The 22,479-nt window shown below is 46.6% G+C and overlaps 1 protein-coding gene across 1 annotated transcript in view; it reads left to right on the top strand.

The window, feature by feature from the left end:
* The first annotated feature begins 379 nt into the window (after positions 1-379).
* The window catches only part of LOC134569296 (zinc finger protein 850-like), a 349,196-nt gene continuing 327,096 nt past the window's right edge, over positions 380-22,479 (top strand). The window contains exon 1 of the mRNA XM_063428215.1: positions 380-489. The gene's annotated coding sequence lies outside the window, so the exon portion shown is untranslated. The remainder of the gene's footprint in view (positions 490-22,479) is intronic.

Below are 22,479 nucleotides of genomic sequence, written 5' to 3'. Positions count from 1 at the left end.
ACTCAGTATTATTATACAGAGCGACATGTTTATTATCAGCGTATAGCTACTCAGTATTATTATACAGAGCGACATGTTTATTAGCAGCATATAGATACTCAGTATTATTATACAGAGCGACATGTTTATTATCAGTGTATAGCTACTCAGTATTATTATACAGAGCGACATGTTTATTAGCAGCATATAGATACTCAGTATTATTATACAGACTAGTGACTACATTATTATTTGGATACTGTGTTGTATACCAGCAGTCCCCTCTAGGGGAGCTTTGCACAATGAACAGTTTTTCCCTAACCAGCTCCTGTAGTAAGTGTGCAAGGCATGCTGGGATGGATACACCCCCTAGATTTGCTCTCTCTTCCCAGTGTGTGTATGGAGTTCGGCCATGTTGGGTGTATGTTACAGCAGGAATGTGTATATCAACAAAGGGATCGAACATAATATGTGACTTGTGATCAATAAATCCTGGCTGATTAATAGACGGTATGTTATTGTAAGTCAGCTATCATCAAACATAACAGGTACTCGGTATTATTATACAGAGCGACATGGTTATTATCAGTGTATAGATACTCAGGATTACTATACATAGCGACATGTTTTTCAGTGTATAGATACTTACAGGTTATACTCAAAAAATTATAATATCGTGCAAAAGTTCATTTATTTCAGAAATGTAACGTAAAAAGGGAAACTAATATATGAGAGACACATTACATGCAAAGCAAGATAGTTGAAGCCGTGATTTGTCATAAGTGCGATGATTATGGCTTACAGCTCATGAAAACCCCAAATCCACAATATCCGTAAAGTAGAATATTGTGTAAAGGTGCAATATTATAGGCTCACAGTGTCCCACTCTAATCAGCTAAGTAAGCCATAACACCTGCAAAGGGTGTCTGAGCCTTTAAATGGTCTGTCTGGTTCAGTATGAATCACAATCATGGGGAAGACTGCTGACCTGACATTTGTGCAGAAAACCATAATTGACACCCTCCATCCACACACAGAGGGATCTTGGACATGGGCTTCAGATGTCGTATTCCTCTTGTCAAGCCACTCCTGAACAACAAAGAACGTCAGAAGCATCTTACCTGGGCTAAAGAAAACCAGACCTGGTCTTTTGCTCAGTGGTCCAAAGTCCTCTGTTCTGATGAGAGCAACTTTTGCATCTCATTTGGAAAACAAGGACCCAGAGTCTGGAGGAAGAATGGAGAGGCACACACTGCAAGATGCTTGAAGTCCAGTGTGAAGTTTCCACAGTCTGTGTTGATTTGGGGAGCCATGTCATCTGCTGGTGTTGGTCCTCTTTGCTTTATTCAGTCGAGGCCTGGACTGACCTGACCTGACCTGAACTCCATAGAGAATCTATGGGGCATTACCAAGAGAAAGATGAGATACATGAGACCGAACAATGCAGAAGAGCTGAAGGCCGCTATTGAAGCATCCTGGTCTTCCATAACACCTCAGCAGTGCCACAGGCTGATAGCTTCCATGCCACGCCGCATTGAGGCAGGAATTGCTGCAAAAGGGGCCCAAACCAAGTACTGAGTCCACATGCATGCTTATACTTTTCAGAGGTCCGATATTGTTCTATGTACACTCCTTGTTTTATTGATCACATGTAATATTCTAATTTACTGAGATTGAGGATTTGGGGTTTTCATGAGCTGTAAGCCATAATCATCGCGCTTATGACAAATCACGGCTTGAACTATCTTGCTTTGCATGTAATGCGTCTATCTCATATATTAGTTTCCCCTTTTACGTTGCATTACTGAAATAAATGACCTTTTGCACGCTATTCAAATTTTTTGAGTATCCACTGTATGTTGTTTCCCCAGATCGGAGCTATTAGGAGATATAACTTTTGTGGGGTTATGTGAGTTTTGGGGATACTCTCGAGTTACTTGTAAATTGTGTACTTTTTCACCTAGAGATAATTGAGTTAGTACAGTATCTATCTCAATTATAACTCAGGAAGAATGGAGGGATTATGTGATTATGAGAGTGATATACATCTGAACATCACTGTCATTGGTCTATGTCTGTATCTTGTAAGTTCCCCACAAGGTCCATGTGGGAGTACCCCTTGCATGGGGAATTGCATGAAAGGCCAGTGTGGCACCATTAAAATGAATTTCCTTGCTTTCCCTCATCATAGAGTCTCATCTGCACATGCTATAATCACCAAGTTCTTGTAAGAGCTATACTATCCTGGGAAATCGGAAAACATCACTCTGGACAGGGGGAAAAGAACGTCTCAGGCGGCGAAACCCCTCATACTCTTGGGGTAGCCGCAACAGTAGATCTGCATAGTCTTAAATGTGTGATATCTAGTATTATAGAGTAGTTATATGGCACTCTTGTTTAAATCACAGACGCTCATGTTGGTTGGAGCAACAGTTTGCACTTTTTTCACATCAAGCACTTTATATGTGTGACAGATCCATCTGTATAGACTTATATTGCTGGTTCGTTTGTTTGCCTTGATTTCCATGGATTTCCTGTCCGTATGCCCCTGTTCGTGTGTTTCCCCAAATACCGATTGAAACTACCGAACGGAGGGCCACCCAGGAGAGGAGTGTGCTGCTAGTTAACTTATTGACCTCAATTAGAACGTTGCGGTTAACCGCAGACACCTCTCCATTCGATTCGTACGGGTGGTCGTCGTTCGTATGCCGACCACGAGGCGCGGCCATTTTGGGACACGAGGAGAATCAGCGGTGTTCGGTGTAAAACCTATGGAACTAAAAACGGATACTTTATCTGCCGAACACCGCTGGAAGTCGCCGCCAGCCTCCTATTTCGTCGAGCCGTACGATCACCGGTCAGTTCGGGAGTTTCTACCATTCGTATGGACTTTACCCAGATAGCCGTCCCATGGAGTCATTCGTATACCGAAGGACTTGTGAAAGACTTTGACTCCATGGCGATTGAACTAGGTACATCGGATCTGAGCGCTATTCGGTAGAAATATGCACTCAGATCCAGGCTATCTGGGGATCGGCTGGATTATTAAAACTGCATTTCTGGAGAAAGGGGATTATTCACTAAACGGCTGCTTCGTTCCCCTGGCGGTGAGTGTCGTAACAATTGGTGGCAAGCGACGGGATGAATCCCACCGCCCTGAAGGCCAGCTACACATCCCAGGTTGGAAATGCAGTATGAAGAATTAAGGCGTGCTACCCTTGAAGATATATTGGAACGCAGAGGACGATCAGCGAGTAATCTCAAGAAAAGAGAGATTATTTCTATACTATTGGAGATGGATGCAGCACAGGGAATGGAGAGAGCTAATGTGCCTGGCATACTGGATTTAACACCCAAGGAGATACAATTTAACTGGGCAGTCCAGATAAGGCTGGCACACTTTGGCCCCCAACCCTGCAGCAGATATTGTGGTTCAAGTGCAAGCCGCAGTAGCAGCACAACAGGCGCTCCAGGGAAGAGGAGCTGCAGCAGCAGAGGTACCTTATAATAATAATGGAAGGAGAAAGGTACCATTTTCTGCTTTTAGAAATTTTGTTGAAACAGAAGGAGAGAGAGATGGGTTCCTGGCTGATTTTGAAAGGCAGTGTGCCTTACACCAGGTACCCGCAGAAGAATGGGTCACTATCCTCTCTCGGAAATTATCCGGCCGATGCACGAAAGCTAGACCAGACTGCAGCCAAGGTCCCTACCCGAGTGGAGTACAAACCGGCAGCACCTCCAACCACTACTGTGTATCACCCCCCCAGCGCAACCAACCCCCACAATGCCACTAGCGAACAACTATGTTCAGCCAGCCCGATTCAATGCCCGGGATTACTCTCAGCATATCCGGTGCTATGGATGCAAACAGTTGGGGCACAAGAGACTGGAGTGCCCATTGAACAATGCCAACCAAGCACAGTCATGGAGAAGACCAGCCGGCGGAAATCAGCAGCCACCCCAGCCTTCCGTTCACTGTTTTGAGCAGGAGGAATTTTGGGGTATATTACACGAGGCAGACCCAGTGCAAGCAGCCCAGCAAGATAACCGCCAGCAGCACAGACAGACCGTTAAGCTGAATGGTAAAGTGGTCACTGGTCTGAGGGACACCGGAGCCACTATGACCCTGCTCCAAAATAACCTTGTTTCCGAACACCAGCATACTGGAAATACTGTAGCAGTAAGGGTAGCAGGAGGTGCCGTGTTCCGTCTGCCTGTTGCCCGGGTTCATTTGGATTGGGGAGTGGGCTCTGGACATGTGAATGTGGGGGTTATGAAGGACTTGCCTGCTGATGTTTTGCTTGGGAATGATTTGGCCCCTTTAGTTTCCGCATATGCTCCCATGGGACCTGCTGATGTCAACCCAGTGACTACCCGTGCTCAGACCCGTGCTGCCGGAACCAGCCCACCTGCTGCTGAGACCCAGGTAAAACCCGATTCCCCGACTGATACCCTAGGGCAGACTTTTGTTAGCTGGGATTCCCCAGAGGAGTTTGGGAGGGAAACCCAGGCAGATCCGACTCTCCAGAAGTATAGGGACAGGGCAGATACTGGAGAGGAAGGAGTAGATGGGGAAGCGATATGAGTGCGTGGGGGACAGGTTATATAGGATCCCTAAACCGTACCAGAAAAGTGTTGCCCATCCGCATAATCGACAGCTGGTGGTGCCCGCAAAATACCGGCAGGAGATTCTGCGGATAGGGCATGATGTTCTGTTAGCTGGACATCTTGGGTCCCGCCGCACAGCCTATAGGATCATGCAGAACTTCTTTTGGCCAAGTTTTAATCAGGCTGTGTGGATATATTGTAGTACGTGTGACACTTGTCAACGGGTAGGAAAGCGGGGGGACCACCCCGGAGCTAGGCTTATGTCTATGCCTATCATTGGGGAGCCCTTTGCCTGCATAGCCGTTGACATTGTGGGTCCACTGGCCAGGGCTAGTCCATCCGGTAAGAAATATATTCTCACCGTGGTGGACTATGCCACTCGCTATCCAGAGGCAGTAGCGCTGTCTAACATAGAGGCAGAGACAGTTGCTGATGCCCTGTTAGGATTTTTACCAGGGTCGGGTTCCCTAAGGAGATTCTCTCTGACCAGGGAACCCAATTTACCGCTGTGCTCACTCAGCAGCTGTAGAGGGTATGCGGCATTAAACCGATACTTAGTTCCCCATACCATCCACAGACTAACGGTCTCTGCGAGCGATTTAATGGCACCCTCAAACAGATGTTGAGGACCCTTTCTGACACTTGCAGGGACTGGGAGCGATTCCTGCCTCATCTGTTGTTTTCTTACAGAGAGGTGCCCCAGGAATCTACTGGGTTCTCCCCCTTTGAGTTGCTTTATGGGAGAAGGGTCCGCGGACCCCTAGATCTCATTAGAGGCCACTGGGAGGGGGAGACAGAGCAAGAAGGGACCCCCATAGTACCGTATGTCCTGGAACTCCGGGACCGCATGGAGAAACTGTCTCTGATGGTAAGAGAGAATCTCCAGGTGGCCCAGGGGAGACAGAGGCGATGGTACGATCGGGGTGCCCGGCAGCGGGTCTTCCAGGTGGGGCATAAAGTGTTGGTGCTCAAACCTGTGAAGGCAAACAAGATGCAAGCATCTTGGCAAGGCCCGTATAAAGTGTTAGCTCAGGTGTGTGATACTACCTACCTTATAGCCAGCTGTTCAGATGAGAGGATCCAGCGATCCTTTCATGTGAACATGCTAAAGGAGTATCAGGAGAGACCAGAGAATGTAGCTGCAGTATGTGCCCCGGCTGCAGACGACCCAGAAAACTTACCCATTCCCGATTTTCTAGAGAGGGACTCCCAGACTGACCTTACTAGCCTTGTACAGCTAGGGGACAGGTTGAGCCCCACAGAGAAGGGACAGGCAAGACCGCTTCTGTGGGAGAAGCAGGCGACGTTCTCCCAAGAGCCCGGCTACACTACTCTAGCTGTACATAAGGTAGAGAGACCCCTGGACAGAACCCCCTGCGACAAACCCTTATCGTATCCCTGAAGCAGTCCGAGAAGGAATGCGGAAGGAGATACAGGAGATGACCCAGCTTGGGGTCATCGAACACTCAGCCCTTGGGCTTCCCCTGTAGTCCTGGTGCCTAAGAAAGATGGGACCACCCGGTTCTGTGTGGACTACAGCAGGCTCAACGAGCGGACCACCACTGACGCCTACCCGATGCCCCAGGTAGACGAATTGCTAGACCGCATTGCCAGGGGACGCTATCTGACCACCATAGACCTGTGTAAGGGTTACTGGCAGATCCCCCTGGCCGAGGACGCTATCCCCAAGTCGGCCTTCGTCACCCCATTTGGCTTGTACCAATTTAAGGTCATGCCATTTGGGATGAAGAATGCCCCGGGAGTAGCTGACTGGCCCACACCTATCACTAAGACCCAAGTATTAGCCTTCCTAGGGACAGCAGGGTATTACAGACGCTTTGTCCCCAACTACAGCTCTATCGCTAAACCCCTGACTGACCTGACTAAGAAAAATCTCCCTAAGCAGGTCCTGTGGTCTCCAGCTTGTGAAGCTGCGTTTCAAGCACTTAAGCAGGCTCTTGTAAATGCCCCTGTCCTGGCTGCCCCAGTCCCTAACAAACGTTTTCTCGTACACACAGATGCTTCCATGTATGGACTGGGGGCTGTGCTGAGCCAGGTCGGGGAAGATGGAGGAGAGCACCCTGTCGCATATCTCAGTAGAAAGCTGTTACCCCGTGAAGTGAGTTATGCGGCAGTGGAGAAGGAATGCTTGGCCCTGGTCTGGACATTGAAAAAGTTAAGCCCTTATTTGTATGGACAGGAATTTTCCCTTGTGACGGACCACAATCCCCTTGTCTGGCTTAACCGGGTCTCAGGACAATGGTAGACTGCTGCGGTGGAGTTTAGCATTACAACCATATAACTTCACCATCAGCTACCGACCCGGTAAGCAGAATGGGAATGCAGATGAATTGTCTCGGCAAACCGACGTTCTTGCTACCTCCTAGTCCGGTCATCCCCAAGTTAACCCGCCAAAGGGTCAAGCCGGGTCTGCCGGAGTGTCCCACAAGGGGGGAGCCGTGTGACAGATCCATCTGTATATACTTATATTGCTGGTTCGTCTGTTTGCCTTGATTTCGATGGATTTCCTGTCCATATGCCCCTGTTCGTGTGTTTCCCCAAATACCGATTGAAACTACCGAACGGACGGCCACCCAGGAGAGGAGTGTCCTGCTAGTTAACTTATTGACCTCAATTAGAAAGTTGCGGTTAACCGCAGACACCTCTCCATTCCATTCGTATGGGTGGTCGTCGTTCGTATGCCGACCATGAGGCGGCGGCCATTTTGGGACACGAGCAGAATCAGCGGTGTTCGGTGTAAAACCTATGGAACTAAAAACGGATACTTTATCTGCCGAACACCGCTGGAAGTCGCCGCCAGCCTCCTATTTCATCTCTCTGTTTCCCTTGATCTCGGCTTGTATTTTGACTATCCCTTTTTGTATAACCCGGCCATTCTAAGGATCGATATTGCAATTCTCTCTTCTCTGTCCTGTCTGCGAAGCCACAGTACACGTTCAGAGGTCTTATTGAGTCCATGCCTCTATGACACAGAGCTGTTTTGGCAGCATGAGGAGGACTTACAAGATATTGGGCAGATGGTTGTAATGTTGTAGCTGACAAGTGTATTTTGTATGGCAGTGTACTATAACATTATACATCTGAAGGCCATAAAATAAGTTCAAATTGTGATGGGATTCCAGCATGGTTACAAATTTTAGTAGCCTGAAATCTCCACAGGGCATAGGCTAATTAGTATCTGGTTACAAACTGTTGGATGAGTCATCAGTGTGCAGGAATGCTGAAACTGAAATTGCACTGATTTCCTTTGTCTTGAATGAGCCATGTGGTTTAACCAGATGTACAAGTCTATATTCTGCTCATGATTGGTTAAAGGTATATGTGGGTGTAGCTATTGATGGGAGGAGCTATATTGCTATATAAGAAATGTACACCATGTGTTGGTCTCTCAGATAATTTTTGTAACAGGAGTTCATCTGAGACCCGATAAAGGCCTCTTGCATCCATTTCTCTGTGTTTGGTTTTTGCTAGTTTACTCGGTAACAAAATGTTTCCAAGAGACCTGCAATTATAATTTCAGTACCCCTTATATAGTCCATTCATATCTTTCTCTATTAATTATTTGCTGGTAAAGCGGCATGCAACAAGGGCCAGATTAAGATCCCATTGGACCTGGTGTTGACCATTATGATGGGCCTAATTACAAAATGTTAATGAGAGAAAACACTAACAGTCATATCCCAAGCATCATGTATCTGGCGGAGGTGATGTTGTAGGGAAACTCACAGAATGCAGCTAAATGAAAACACATACATCTCTCGCTTTCATCTCTCAATTAAATCCTTACCCCCTAACAGCAGGTTCTGTGAAGCAGAATGTCAGTGGGTGGGTTAAAAAGGTAGACCACTTACGCGAGTCACGTAACTAGTACCACCCAAAGGATCAAACATGCCCAAAAAGGAGGCATGTCTGCCTGAAGAATTAGGTTAGCCAGGTGTGAATGCATGACTGGCTGCCTGCCAATCATGTATGCTGGCCAACAAAGGGCATACTATGCAAACCGCACCCTGAGCTTGGCATAAATGCGTCTAATGATGCACTTGCTCCATGCTTCCTAAGGATTGTCTCCTAGCACTCACTTTTCCAGTCCTCTCCTTACCTTCTTACTAGCGTGCAGAAGCTTCTGTTTTACAGTCTGTAATATAGGAAATGTGTATGTAGTGAGGGTAGAAGAAAGGGACCATGCCACAGTGTTGGAGAGACTGAAGCAGCATTTGTATAGTGCGCAAAGTCAGCTTTACCTTAAGTAATTTAATTGTCAGCAAATCCACACAAGTTTTATTCCCTGATGAATGGGTGTACAGGATACATGAGCTGGTCCAGCAGGAATTGTGGTTAGACTATGCTTACCGGGTGGTATGTGGTTCAGCAGTACCCATGGCTAGCAGATGCCGACCCTCCAGAAGGTGATAACTATGATGGCTGTTGTGGGAGGACTTTGAGCATAATATTGTTTGAGAGTCCTGAGGAGTTTAGAATCTGGGACATCCATAACAATAGGGAAGAATTGCCGGATCCCTCAGAAGCTACCAAGCTGGGACCAGATCTAACCCATCTCGCTACCATAGAGAGTGAGCTTTAATAGGATTACAGGCATCTGTTTTACTCTGTAGAGCAGCAGGCCCCAGAGACTAGGGATTTAATGGACTTAAAATCTGAGGATGTTGACCAGGTCAGTGTGGAAGGAACCTTGTTCCCACATCTAAATCACAGAGATGCTGGGCAGTCACATCTGAATCACAGGAATGCTGGGGACCCTTGTCGCTCCGCCAGCTTGCCAGCAACAGAGCGATTACCAGGATTACCTGGGAGATGAACACACAGCACACTCACTCCCCTGTGGCAGAATAAATATCAGGGAGGGAGGGGAGATCAGCAACCTCACTCCCCAACAGCAGCAGCAGATGTTCCATGGTGGGGAGGCCAGATTCTCTGATCTGGACGCCATTTCGACAGTGAGGGCGCTCGGTGACGAGCTATCTGGGGACATAAAAATGGACCTCACTGTCCAGCAGCAGAAGGATCACCAAGGAGGAGGAGGTCGGCAATCTCCATTCAGAATAGCACATCATTGCTATAGGGTGGAGCTTTGTCCAAGAGACTGCCAGGGTTTATGTACTTTTTTGTGTCTGGTTACCTGACTAACTTAGGCACAGACCGATTTGCGTCTGGTAATTGGTTAGTCTACCCTTGGACGGGGGTGGGGAGCAATATGTGATGGAAGCTCCAATGCCTTGGAGACATGTTAAGGTCAGCCTCCTGTCCACAGACTATGGGCCTGGTCCCAAGAGCCACTAAAGTGCTATTGTCACTATTAGTAGGGGTTATGGTGACCCCATGGATGGTTATGATGACCTGGTCAACACATGGCGACGACCATCTTAAGCCATGAGCACAATGAGCGGTGTTTAGTCGTCGAGTGTATGGAACTCAAATCAGACACTCGACGGCACAAACACCGCTAAACACATACCTTCCACTTATGTTCAGCTATTCGAATGGGAATCGAACGGCGTTCGGTGGGAATAATACCGAATGGGAGACATAAATTGAGCCTACTCCCGATCCCATATGTTCGGTATTTTATATTCTACTTTGAATCCCTGAAGTAGACTGATCACACGGCCTGATTTCCTGGAACTCTTTTCGGACAGTACTTTTGTGTGCTGTCGGTTAAACTAAGACCTCCATGGAAATCCCGGACTCTTGAACTGATCTGGGTGATTTTTGGATATGTTGTTCACCCAGATCGGGGCTTTCAGGGGATATAACTGCCTAGATATAATTGAGTTAATACAGAATCTGACTCAATTATCTTCCAGGCAGAGTGGAGGGAGTGTATGTTTGTATATTGGAGTGTCATGCAGTTAAACATTGTTATTGGTCTGTGACTTTGCCTTTATTTTAGTGATTTTGTCAATAGTATGCCACACTTCTTACTGTGGGCATAATAAAGGTGCCTCGCCCATAGCATAGCTTTCTTAGTAGAATTTTGCAATAACGAGTGGAGTTCTGATCTTAGGGATAGTAGTTTGCGTTAGTACGTATCTGATATGGTGAGTTTGTGGGTGTCTTCAGTATGTTTTTTTATCACCTAGACGTTGGGTATTTTATTAGGTCTTTCCTTTTTGCTATGTGTGCCCTATTTATTGAAATGTCTCCTGACAACCGATTTGTGTGCTTCCTATTGAACGAAAGGGGAGGTATCTGGGGTTTTGTTTTCCCTAAAGTAATGGGTAATGGTGGAGAGGATATCTATCCTGATCTGTTCAGATTGCAATAGATTTAGGGTTAAGTTTCCACTGGCCTTTGGTGCATGGCAGGGAAGGTGTGATAAAAGAAAAAAACAGGGAGTGATCAGACCATATAATGCTGCCAATGGAATAATCCATTACCAGCGAGTGGCCAATGTGGGAGACCAGGAAGAAATCAATTCTGGTTTATGTATGATTAGGGTTGGAGAAGAAAGTATAATCCTAAGTGGTAGGGTGAAGTATCTTCCAGCAATCCACCAGTTGGTGAGAATGCTGTGAGGATATTTATGGGGTAATATATATTACAATTAATATTTTATTAAAATAAAAATTATCAAAATAATTTTATAACTTTTTTTTTTTTCAATGTATGATTTTTTTTTATTAGTCATATACTTAAATACAAAAAGACAGAAGACATAGGGATAAATCATCCAATGCAGCACGCAATGCGTTATGATGAGTTATTCCAGATGACAATTGTGGCAGAACCAACCTCACCACCGGGCACTGGAGAAGCCTGGTTGCTCGCCTGCTCCCTTTGGCCCTGCAGGTTAAACCTGCTATTTTCCCTGCAGAAAGGCTTATTCGTGCCTTTCTGCCGGGGTGTTCGGTAGATTTGATCTACCGAACAAACTACCGAATGCACGACCACCTAGGAGCTGGAGTGTGCATCAAACGAACACGTGGCGACGGCCATCTTAAACTCCCGAACAGCGGTGTTTTGCCGTCGAGTGTCTGGGACTAAAATCGGACACTCGACTAAGCAAACACCGCTGAGACCTCCAGACTTCCATAGATTTGTGCTGGAACTACCGAACAGGCCGCCGTTCGGTAGAACTACTCATACAAACAAGGGGATTCCAACGAAGGCAAGCCACAGCTATTCCCTTTGGTATTTTCAGCCGGTTATACTAATAACCAGAGACCGACTGCAAGGCCAAACCTTATGGAACTATTGTCGGCTACTGTTGTCTGTGCGGTCGGTCATAACTTTCAACACCCATAACTCCCAAACCCCTGGTCCGATCCGGGTGATCTTTGAGTATGTTACTCACCCAGATCAGGGCTATCAGGGGATCCCCTAGGTAGGAGTGTACTCCAGGTATTTGGGGTACATCCAGAAAGTGGGGAAATAATGTACATGATTAAGGGGATTATGTGTCATGCTGAGGGGAGGAGATGTGTGGGAGGTAACTTATGTGTGATTGGTGTATTGTGTAATTATTGTAAATTCCTCCCTTGCATGGGAGAATCCTTTATAAGGAAGTTATGTGAATAAATGAGAGTCCCTGTTTTAACCCTCAAAGTGAACTGTCGTCTCATTCTTGGGAGGAATTTGACTGTATGCCGATTGCCGGGAGTGTAAGCTGTTCGTATGGCTTTTCCTGTTCGGCTGCTTCCAGTGTTTGTGGGTCTCTTGTTCGGGAGTTGGGGAATTCGTGCAGTTTGCAGTTCGGGAGATTGGTGATTGCAGTAGCTGCTTGTCTATCTGAAAGGGGATTATCGGCTAAACGTTTTTTATCCTCTTGTGAGCGAAACGGTCCGTTACAACAATAGACAGTGAAACTAAAACAATACAATCGGCTTGTAACATATGATTTAACAATAACTACCGATAAATCTTGATCATGAAAGATACAGAAGTTACGGATGGTTGCTAAAATAGTAGTGTCAGCATCTCCTAAAGAGTACATATATATGGTCACATGAATTTCAGATATAGAACTTGACACACGATGTGTGAATATATGTGTGACGGAACCCGCCTCACCACTGGACATTGGAGGGGCCTGGCTGCCTGCCTCCTACCTTCTGACTATGGCCCCATGTATGCTTGTCCTGTTTGAGCGGTGATACCCCAGATACCTATGCCATGGAGCACATTCGTATTATGAAAGACTATGGGAAAGACTTTAGCTCCATGGCAATTGAACTGGATGTGTGTGGTCTGAGCGCCATTCAATAATATGCGCTCAGACCTAAGCTATCTGGGGATATGTTGCATGTATATGTTTTATGTAGTAATGGTAACATTGTGTAATTGTATGTCCTTTTGCAACCATGTGCTCAATGGAGTCTGCCTCTATCCCTGGATATAATTGGATTATCTTCTCCATTGTCTCCAGGAGATAGGGCTCTGTAAAACCGGTCTGAGCCGGAAAGCCATGCTGGCAGGGGGTTTTAAAAGCTACTTTACTAACTTTGGAACCCCTGGTCTGATTCATGCCATTTTTTAATATGTTGTTCCCCTGAATGGATTGATTGTGGATATGTATTTTTATGTGATGTTTGGTTTTGAAGTTATAAATATTGTGTAAAAAGTACATTTTAAACTGTATGAATAATGGGATTATGTGTCACACTAAGGGGAGGGGATGTGTGGGTTGCATCCGTGATGCTATTGGATATTTTACACCTCCCCTGTGGGCGGTCTTATATGTGTGAGTTGGAAATAAAAGCCAGGCTGGATGTGCCAGTCCAGAGTTCCTGTTTAACCCTCAAAGTGAAGTGTCGTCTCATTATTGGGGGAGGATTTATTGCATGCTGTTCCAGTATGGACATCGCCGCTGCCTCAGGTAAGTCACTGAAGGGGTTTTCACCCCTTCAGTAACCGGGATTGGGGGGTGGGAGGGAGAGGTACCCTCCAGTGCCAGGAAAACGGATAGTTTTCCTGGCACTGGAGTTTCCCTTTAAAAAGATAAGCATTTGAATAAAGACTGGGCAGGAACATCCTGAGGTCGAGCAATGTCGCACATCCTCTAGAAGGAAGACCTCAAAAAACATGTTATTGTATAAATCTGCTACGGTCAGCATAATTACGGTGTAACGGACCGTTTCAGCAGACAAGGGGTTAAAAATCTGTTTAGGCGATAATGCCCTTTTCACAGACAGGCACAGCTACTGTAGAATCACCAAAACTCACGAATTGGATATAAGTGAATGCACCAAACTCCCGAACTGCATACAAGGGAATAAGGTAGCACTCCAACTGGAACCTCACGAATAGCTGCTAGCAGACGAACAGGAAAAGCATACATCAGCTTACACTCCTAGCAATCAATCTCCAACAGCATACAGTGAATCCCCCCCAAGAACGAGGCAAGGCTCCGTGTTGAGGGTCAAACATTGGTCTGTTTATTGAGGGCTACCTGCCCCTGTATTTATGCAGGTCTCCCACCTGGTGGACACTCCCCTAGGGGACCAAATGGAAGACTGTAACACAGACAGACATGTATCACATTACAGACTCACAGAAGCAAAACATCCCCAAAATGCATCCTGGTTTCCTCCCTTCTGCCCTGGAGATAATTGGAGAAGTAATTCAATTCTCTCCCAGGACAAAGGCAAAACTCCATTACACACGTGGGGACCCAAATACAGTATTATGCTTTAAAATATATAAAGTTACTTTTTATAAATTAAACATAGACATGTTACATATCCCCAGATATTTCAGGTCTGAGTGCACATTATTAGGTGAATGGCACTCAGACCCCACGAATACAGTTTAATCGCCATGGAGCCAAAGTCTTTAATCACACGAATAGGCTCCATGGCATAGCTATCTGGGTTACCACAAATTCACATGAAACAAAATACCGAATGAACGGCTGTTCGGCTACATCCCCATGAACAGGAACCAGGAGACGGATGGCTCAGCGGTGTTCGTGCAAATAAGTGTCCGTTTATAGTTCCATAGTTTAGGTGCCGAACACCGCTGGCCGTACGGGACTTGTAAAATGGCCGCCGCCACGTGTTCGGTCGACGAACAAAGACCACCCTGCCTTCGTCAATGAAGCTGCGGTTAACTGCAACTTCAGGGTGGTCAATTGGCGGCACACTCCAGCTCCAAGGGGGTCGTGCAATCGGTAGTTTGTTCGGTAGATCAAATCTACCGAACACCCCGGCAGAAAGGCACAAATAAGCCTTTCCGCAGGGAAAATAAGTCTTTTAAAGTCTGGTCCATAATCCAAAGGCAGCAGGCGGGCAACCAGGCTCCTCCAATGCAATGTGGCGAGATTGGTCTCGTCACATCTCTCCCCCTTTCCAAAAAGACTAACAGGGTACCTGACCTCCTGCCGGCCAGTGCCCTTGTTAGTCCAGCAGCCCACCCACAAAGCAGAAAAAACAGTACAGCCCACCCACAATAAATGGTTACTACACCTGGGTAGAGGAGAATCTTGTCCATGTCCAGGTGCCTCACCACGGCTGTGTGGGGGACTGGTAGGCTGCCTTGGTGGGTTGCTGAGTGGGCAGAGACCAGCGGTACTCTGTCCTGGTGCCAGTACTACCACCAGAGTAGTCTGGTTGGAGCCTGGTTGCTGGAGACTGACGGTCTCCCCCTTAGTTGCATAGCTCTGCTGCGGAATGGGAAGACTGGCTGTCTCCCCCTTGGATACACAGCTCTGTTGTAGGGGGGTAGAACCGACCGTCCCTACCCCCTGTGTGGTGAGTGCAGAGACCACGGTCCCATCTGCACAGGTTGGGGGCTTACAGTCTCCCCCTGGTACATTAAGCTGTCATTGGGGAGAGGGGGTAACAAGCTCCTCTCCCTATAGAACACTCTGCCGCTGGGGAATGGAGACTGAGCTCTCTATTCCCTGCCCATTAATGATCCACCGCTGGGGAGAGGTGGTAACACGCTCCTCTCCCAGACATACTTCCAGTCTTTGCGGAGGGAGACCGACTGTCTCTCCTCCCAATACAGAGTCCTGCTGCTGGGGAAAGGAGACTGGGCTCCCAATTCCCGGCCCATCACACTGCCGCTGGAGAATGGAGACTGGGCTCCCAATTCCCAACAAATCACACTGCCGCTGGAGAATGGAGACTGGGCTCCCAATTCCCAACAAATCACACTGCCGCTGGAGAATGGAGACTGGGCTCCCAATTCCTGGCACATCACACTGCCGCTGGGGAATGGAGGCTGGGCTCCCAATTCCCAAAAAATCACGCTGCCGCTGGGGAGGGAGGACACTGCTCTCCTCTACCTGTACATCACACTGCCTTCCCGGCATATCACTCTGCTGCTGGGGGGCAGGAACAACTACCTCTGCCCCCTGTAACTCAGCCTGCTGCTGGGGAGGGAGGACGCTGCTCTCCTCTCCCTGCACTTCACACTGCCTTCCTGGCATATCACTCTGCTGCTGGGGGGCAGGAACAACTACCTCTGCCCCCTGTAACTCAGCCTGCCGCTGGGGAGGGAGGACGCTGCTCTCCTCTCCCTGCACTTCACACTGCCTTCCTGGCATATCACTCTGCTGCTGGGGGGCAGGAACAACTACCTCTTCCCCCTGTAACACAGCCTGCCGCTGGGGAGGGAGGACACTGCTCTCCTCTCCCTGGACTTTACACTGCCGCTGGGGAATGGAGACTGGGCTCCCAATTCCCTGCAGGACCGGTGGAGAGACCTCGGTCCCATCTCATCTGGCCACCTGGGGTTCTTCCCAGTAAAACTGTACCATCTCGTCACCTCTGAATGGGTCTGGCTCTGGGTCTGTCCTGCTGTGCCTTCTCATAGTATTGGAACAGCTGCTGGTAGCCCTGTTCTAGCTCCATCTCCCGGGTCACCAAGTGGACCAGGTCTTGCTCAATTTCGTGAGTGTCGTCCCAGTCATACCTGCTCTCCCTCCACCCCAAGAGATCACTGAACCGGTCTTGTGTAGGGCTCCCAAATTCAAGCTCTGAAAAAGACTGCCATAACAAGCCAGGACCATCAAACTCCTCTCCCTCTGGCTTGTCATGCTCGGCTCTCCAGGGCAGGTACTGTGCGCCATACCACCAGAGCGCCTGGTAGGCATCCTCCAGCCACATCTCCTGCCATAGCCGGAGCTCCAATTCCTTTACCCATTCCTCCCGGGGCTGCTCTCCCAGGAAGGGCATCCGCAGGGCTACTCGCTTCTGCAACCGCTGGTCTTCCTTGGGGAGTCTCTCACTCTGCTGGTACTCGACAATACCCAGTGCCTGGTACCAGATGCCTTTACGGACTGCATCTCGGTCATCCATGGCACCCTCATCATACTCCACTGCTGGTTCCATGCTGGTGCTGTCAGGGTTGCTGTACTCAGACATGCGTTGCCCTCAATTTGTAAAAATCCAAAGCAATGGTGTCTACTGAAGCTGTCCTTCTGGCTGTAGGAACGATCCCGCTGCTTGCCACCAATTGTAACGGACCGTTTCAGCAGACAAGGGGTTAAAAATCCGTTTAGGCGATAATCCCCTTTTCACAGACAGGCACAGCTATTTTAGAATCAAAACTCACGAATTGGATATAAGTGAATGCACCAAACTCCCGAACTGCATACAAGGGAATAAGGTAGCACTCCAACTGGAACCTCACGAATAGCTGCTAGCAGACGAACAGGAAAAGCATACATCAGCTTACACTCCTAGCAATCAATCAATCTCCAACAGCATACAGTGAATCCCCCCCAAGAACGAGACAAGGCTCTGTGTTGAGGGTCAAACAGTGGTCTGTTTATTGAGGGCTACCTGCCCCTGTATTTATGCAGGTCTCCCACCTGGTGGACACTCCCCTAGGGGACCAAATGGAAGACTGTAACACAGACAGACATGTATCACATTACAGACTCACAGAAGCAAAACATCCCCACAATGCATCCTGGTTTCCTCCCTTCTGCCCTGGAGATAATTGGAGAAGTATTTCAATTATCTCCCAGGACAAAGGCAAAACTCCATTACACACGTGGGGACCCAAATACAGTATTATGCTTTAAAATATATAAAGTTACTTTTTATACATTAAACACACACATGTAACATATCCCCAGCTAGCTCAGGTCTGAGTGCACATTATTAGGTGAATGGCACTCAGACCCCACGAATACAGTTTAATCGCCATGGAGCCAAAGTCTTTAATCACACGAATAGACTCCATGGCATAGCTATCTGGGTTACCACAAATTCACATGAAACAAAATACTGAATGAACGGCTGTTCGGCTACATACCCATGAACAGGAACCAGGAGACGGACGGCTCAGCGGTGTTCGTGCAAATAAGTGTCCGTTTATAGTTCCATAGTTTAGGTGCCGAACACCGCTGGCCGTACGGGACTTGTAAAATGGCCGCCGCCACGTGTTCAGTCGACGAACAAAGACCACCCTGCCTTCGTCAGTTAAGCTGCGGTTAACCGCAACTTCAGGGTGGTCAATTGGCGTCACACTCCAGCTCCCAGGGGGTCGTGCAATCGGTAGTTTGTTCGGTAGATAAAATCTACCGAACACCCCGTCAGAAAAGGCACGAATAAGCCTTTGCGCAGGGAAAATAAGTCTTTTAAAGTCTGGTCCATAGTCCAAAGGCAGCAGGCGGGCAACCAGGCTCCTCCAATGCAATGTGGCGAGATTGGTCTCGTCACATACGGTATTTCAAACATTATTTTAAAGCATATAAAGCAAAAAGAGTTCAACTGTTTCAAATCCTTACAGTCAGCACTAATGATTATAAACCTTATCTAAGCATAAAATACATATGAACAAGAAAACTTACCTACCTTATATTCTTACACTTTTATGCCTGGGGTGCCGTTACACCCACTATTTTAACTCTTATAGACCCTGGAATACGTTTATTAGAGTGTTTGTATTTCACACATTGATCACAACTGATTATAAAGATATCATTTATTGTGACAAATAATATGTAACATGCGCAACAATATCAGATTATTTAGGTATAACAATAAATATTCAATATGGCAACAGTTTTGACTCGATTAAGGATAGGTTAATAACAACATATCCAGCAACATAAGTTAAATACCGTATATACTCGAGTATAAGACGACCCGAATATAAGCCGAGGCCCCTAATTTTACCCAAAAAAACTGGGAAAACTTATTGACTCGAGTATAAGACTAAGGTGGAAAATGCAGCAGCTACTGGTAAATTTCTAAATAAAATTAGATCCTAAAAAAGTTATATTAACTGAATATTTATTTACAGTGTGTGTATATAATGAATGCAGTGTGTGTGTGTATGAATGCAGTGTGTATATGAATGCTGTGTGTGTATGCAGTGTGTGTATGAATGCAGTGTGTATATAATGAATGGAGTGCAGTGCGTGTATATGAGTGCAGTGCGTGTATATGAGTGCAGTGTGTGTATAATGAATGCAGTGCAGTGTGTGTATGAGTGCAGTGTGAGTGCAGTGTGTATATAATGAATGCAGTGTGTATGTATGAATGCAGTGCAGTGTGTGTATATGAGTGCAGTGTGTGTGTATGAGTGCAGTGTGTGTGTATGAGTGCAGTGTGTATGCAGTGTGTATATAATGAGTGCAGTGTGTGTATATGAGTGCAGTGTGTATATAATGAATGCAGTGCAGTGTGTGTATGAGTGCAGTGTGTATGCAGTGTGTATATAATGAATTGAGTGCAGTGTGTGTATGAGTGCAGTGTGAATGCAGTGTGTGTATGTGTGTATGTATGCAGTGTGTATGAATGCAGTGCAGTGTGTGTGAGTGCAGTGTGTGTGAGTGCAGTGTGTGTGTGTGTGTGTGTGTGTGTGTGCAGAGCATTGGTGGGGGTGGGCATTTTATTAATTATTATTGTAATATATATATTTTTTTTAATGTTATTATTTATTTTTTTTTTTTTTATTATTATTTTTTTTTTCGTCCCCCCTCCCTGCTTGTTAGCTGGCCAGGGAGGGGGGCTCTCACTCCCTGGTGGTCCAGTGGATGGGCTGTAGGAGGGGGGCTGTCAGGAAGCTGTAACTTACCTTCACCGCAGCTCCTGTCAGCTCCCTTCTCTCTCCTCCGTCCGTACAGCTCCCAGGTCAGCTTCCTCTGCAACTCTCGCGGCCGCGCGGAGCGTTGCCACGGTAACCCGTGGCAACGCTCTGAACCCGCGGCTCTCGCGAGATTTGCAGAGGAAGCTGACCTGGGAGCTGTACGGACGGAGGAGAGAGAAGGGAGCTGACAGGAGCTGCGGTGAAGGTAAGTTACAGCTTCCTGACAGCCCCCGGTCCTTGTCTGTATTATGGCAATGAAAATTGCCATAATACAGACAACTGACTCGAGTATAAGACGAGTGAGTGTTTTTCAGCACAAAAAATGTGCTGAAAAACTCGTCTTATACTCGAGTATATACGGTAATAACAAATAATTCCTCTAGAATTTAATTAACAGTTATATCCACATAGAATTCTCACATTTCAGCCGAAATTTCCTCAACACAGAACGTCACAGAGCAGCACAGCTTCAATTCATAAATACTTTTGCTATCAGTTCGAATCACTCACTGCTGGCTACAATTCTCACAGGAAAATTACCTTAATATTGCAACTAACAGAGACTATATATCTTACACAAGTAGTCAGTTTAACCATTCCTTCAATCCAGTAACCCAACAAGAATAATTTAGCCAAATGTTTACATTGCAGATGATTAGCTTTCCTTATTAAAGATGAACTATGACTAGATTCAGTTAAGTCAATATCTCTGGGTAGTGGCTTGATATGCTAAACTTGGCAAATTACCATTAAATATATTATTATTTTATTCCACCTGCAGGCAGTGGCAGATCCAGAGTTTCTCCCCTGCCGGCTAATGCAAGGCTGACATTATCCAAGTGCCAGCCCTGCAATGTGCCTGCGGACCGGGGAGGGAGATCAGAGATCTCCCTCCCCGGTCAGCAGGCACTGTGATGACAGCTAACAGGGGAGGGAGAGGGAGGAGAGAGGACCCTGGAGCTCAGCCTGCAGCTCCTCCGGGTCCTACTCGCACGAGCATGGAACAGAGCCGCGGTTACCACGGCAACGCTCCAAATCTCTTAAGCGTGAACTCCTACCACTAGAACCACCAGGGACCATTTCCCACCGGACCATCAGGGATCCAGAAATGTCCCCCATCCTCCCAGTGAATGTAAGAAGAGAAGGGGACATTATTATTATTATTATTATATTACTTATAGAGCGCCGTCAAATTCCGCAGCGCTTTACAATGGGTGGGCGAACAGACATGTAGTTGTAACCAGACAGGTTGGACACACAGGAACAGAGGGGTTGAGGGCCCTGCTCAATGAGCTTACATGCTAGAGGGAGTGGGGTAAAATTACACAAAAGGTAAGCATAGTATTAGACTAGTGAAAGTTGCAGAAGAGGAATCAGTTGGGAGCTATTAAGAGTTTAATTGATACGCTTTTATGAAGAAGTGGGTTTTTAATGAGTTTTTGAAGGAGTGGAGACTAGGTGAGCATTTAACGGAGAAGGGAAGCGAGTTCCACAGGAACGGTGCAGCCCTCGAGAAGTCTTGAAGGCGAGCATCAGAGGTGGGAGTACGTACAGAAGATAGTCTTCAGCAGATCGTAAGGGCCTAGATGGGACATACTTGTGTATGAGGGAGGATAGATAGGTAGGAGCAGCATTGTGTAGACATTTGAAAGCAAGAACCAGAATTTTAAATTGACCTCTATATTTTATAGGAAGCCAATGTAGGGACTGACAGAAGGAGGAGGCATGGGAGGTGCGGGCGGACAGGAAGATGAGCCTCGCCGCCGCATTCATTATGGACTGTAACGGCGCAAGTTGGGAGCATGTAAGACCACTGAGAAGCGGATTACAGTAGTCAAGGCGAGAAAGTACAGTGGAGTGGACCAACACCTTAGTCGCATCTGGCGTTAAGTAGGGGCGGATGCGCGCAATGTTTTTGAGATGGAAATTACAAGATTTGGCGACAGAGTGAACATGAGGCTTGAAGGAGAGGTGGGAGTCAAAGAGAACACCTAGGCAGCGAGCCTGCCTGGTGGAGCTGATGGTAGCACCATTGACTTGGAGGGAGACAGACACAGGAGTAACAACACTTGAGGGAGGAAAGACCAGAATTTCAGTTTTGGTCAAGTTTAGTTTAAGGAAGTGGGCAGCCATCCAGTTAGAAACAGCAGAGAGGCAGTCAGAGACACTAGTCAAGAAGGACGGGGAAAGATCAGGGACATAAAGTATATTTATTTTATTAAATACAAAAATTATTTAAAGCCTCCCTACCCTCCTTCCCCCCATATAAACACTGCCCCCCATACACACACTACATACACTGCCCCCCATACACACGCTCAATCACTATAATGTTTCATAGTCTTATTTCTTATCTTTAATAGAAATATTGTTGTCAGTATGGTAAACAATAAATTTTATAGACAGATTTTCTTTACATCCCAGTACATTTCCACGGGCAGGTCAAACCAGGTATCTACTACAATTTCAATAGCACAACCTTCTAGTTTAAGTGCTAGAGGCGAGTAGTAGATACTTGGCACAGCCTTCCAGTGGCAGAGGTAGGGGGATAACAGTGAAATTATTTGCTGCATGTGTTTAGAATATATGTGATTAGAATGTATGTGATATACACAGTATGTGTAATTTGTTCCTTTAGCATAAATGCAGATACGTGAGGCTTTATGGACTAAATCTAATTTTGCAAAGCAAATGAAAGTAAAAAGGAGTATACACAATTTAGCTAGGGAATGGGCTAATGCACACAAAATACTTGATATCTTCACAATTACTATGACACCTGATGATCATACCTCTTATATATTATGCAAATATTGTCTGTTTTTCTAAGTATAGCAATTTCCTTTAACTCGCAGTATATTTCTT

This window comes from Pelobates fuscus, chromosome 7 (assembly GCF_036172605.1).
Source record: "Pelobates fuscus isolate aPelFus1 chromosome 7, aPelFus1.pri, whole genome shotgun sequence".
NCBI classification, from domain to species: domain Eukaryota; kingdom Metazoa; phylum Chordata; class Amphibia; order Anura; family Pelobatidae; genus Pelobates; species Pelobates fuscus.
This window is presented reverse-complemented; position numbering and strand designations above follow the sequence as displayed.